The sequence below is a fragment of the Myotis brandtii genome, unplaced genomic scaffold (genome assembly GCF_000412655.1).
Source record: "Myotis brandtii unplaced genomic scaffold, ASM41265v1 scaffold915, whole genome shotgun sequence".
NCBI lineage: Eukaryota > Metazoa > Chordata > Mammalia > Chiroptera > Vespertilionidae > Myotis > Myotis brandtii.
Window position 1 is genome coordinate 3,254,367 of NW_005371769.1, and position 2,634 is coordinate 3,257,000.

Genomic DNA, 2,634 nt, shown 5'->3' on the forward strand with positions numbered 1-2,634 from the left:
GGGACCGGGACCTGGTTTGGAGCAGGAGGGGAAGGGGCTGGCTGCCCAGGAGATGAGCAGGTGGCCACGGGAAGTGGGCTGAAGTGGGGCTGTGCCCTGGGGGAGTCCACGGGATAGGACTGGCACCATGTGCTCTGTGGAATGATTGGCAGTGCTGACTTCGTGGGATGGTGGGGAGAGTGACAAGTCCCCAGCACACAAGAGCCACCTGGTCCATGGGAGCCCAGATGGCATCAAGTCCCCATAACCTATTGGGTCAGGTGCCCTCCTGTGTCTGGAGGGTTTCAGAGGGTCCTGGTGTAGGACAGGAAGGTGGGGTGAGCCTGCAGGCACCCCGGGGCTCCCAGGAGGCCTGGCACCATTGGCAGGAGGGCTGCAGGCCGGCTCAGAGCCCAGGCCTCTCAGGCTGTGGCCACATCCCCTCAGGAGTCCTTGTCCACGTGCTGTAATGGTGTGAGGTCAAAGGACACACCGGGGGCTCCTATATCTTACAATAAGAAATTAAAAATGCCGTCACTAAGTCATCACAAACACGTCTAGACTGTGGGAGCTGAGACATGAAGTTTCCACTAATTCTGAAAGATGAAGCAAAATATTTTAAAGACATTTAGGCAGTGCACCCAAACCTTCATCACAGAGGCCCACCTCCACAAGGAGCCTGGAGCCTCAGGGACAGACCTGGAAGCTGGAAAGTGAGGCTGCAATCTCTGCAGCATCCACCAGAGGGCAGTGGGATCGCTAGCCAGACAATTGTCTGTGAGTCAGAGCATAATTCCTGCCCAGCAGCAAGACCACTGCTGTTTATATGTTAACTAGAGGCCAGATGCACGAAATAAGTGCAAGAGTAGGCATTCCTTCCCCCAGCTGCTGGCACCGGCTTCCCTCTGGCACCCAGGACCCAGCCTTCCCTCTCAGCCCCGGCTTCATCCGGAAGGACATCTGGTCTAATTAGCATATTATGCTTTTATTATTATAGATTGTTGACATTATCACCTTTATTTCTCTCTTCTGTTCTGCTATTTGGGTAATTCCCTGCCTTGGATGCTCTTTCCAGTGAGCTAGGTAGCCTTTAAGGACACCCAAATGCCAACAAGATCCATTTCTGCTGAGTCTATAGAAACCACATGAGATTGTCACTTACTTGTTTTTAAATATATTTTTTATTGTTGATAGTATTATAGATATCTCCCATTTCGCCCACCCCCTTTTCTACCCCCTCCAAGTCCCACTGCCTCCCCCAGGTCTTCACCATCCTATTGCCCTTGTCCATGGGCCATGCACATATGTATACAAGGTCCTTGGTTGCTTACCTCCCACCCACACACCCTCCCCCACCTTCCCTCTGAGATTCCGCACTCTGTTCCATGCTTCCATGTCCCTAGTTCCACTCCAATCATCAGTTTATTTTGTTACTTAGATTCCACATATGAGTGAGATCATGTGATACTTGTCTTTCTCTGACTGACTTATTTCACTTACCATGATACTCTCCAGGTCCCTCCATGCTGTCTCAAAGGGTGAGATTCTTCTTTTTTTACTGCTGCATAGTATTCCATGGTGTAAATGTACCACAGCTTGTTTATCTACTCATCTACTGATGGGCACTTGGGCTGTTTCCAGATCTTAGCTATTGTAAATTGTGCTGCTATGAACATAGGGGTGCATATATTCTTTCTGATTGGTGTTTCAGGTTTTTTTAGAATATATTCCTGGAAGTGGGATCACTGGGTCCAATGGCAGTTCCATTTTTAATTTTTTGAGGAAACTCCATACTGTTCTCCACAGTGGCTGCACCAGTCTGCATTCCCACCAGCAGTGCAGGAGGGTTCCCTTTTCTCCACATCCTTGCCAGCACTTGTCATTTGTTGATTTGTTGATGGTAGCCATTCTGACAGGTGTGAGGTGATACCACATTTTGTTTTAATTTTCATCTCTCTGATGATCATTTGAGCATTTTTTCATATGTCTCTTGGCCATCTGTATGTCTTCTTTGGAGAAGTGTCTATTTAGGTCTTTTGCCCATTTTTAATTGGGTTGTTTATCTTCCTTCTGTTAAGTTGTATAGGTTCCTTATATTTTTTAGATATTAACCCTTTATCAGATGTATTACTGCCAAGTATGTTCTCCCATATAGTGGGCTCACTTTTCTTTTTTTTTTTTATGGTTTCTTTTGCTGTGCAGAAGCTTTTTATTTTGATATAGTCCCATTTGTTAATTTTCTCCTTAGTTTCCTTTGCCCTAGGACAGGGGTGGACAACCTTTTTGTGAGTGCGTGCCAAAACCATCAAAATCTCTGACTCAAAATTCTTCTGCGTGCCAACCCTAATTTTTTGAGAACACGTTACGCCTACTTGATATCTCTTAAGGTGTACGTATGTGAAGAACCTTGAAGAAATAATAAAATTCATTTGAGCGACAAAAACACAGTATATGATGATGAAAAATACATTTATTTTTTAATGTATACATGTACACTGATAGTCCAACAGAAAACTTTATGACTCCGTTTGATATTATCAGTGGGACTTTTGCTGCTGCATCACTGATGACAGAGATTTTACATCAGGTTTATATTTCGTGACCTTCAGAGATATGCACGAGCTACTACTTTCATCCGTCAGGCTACTCCTATTA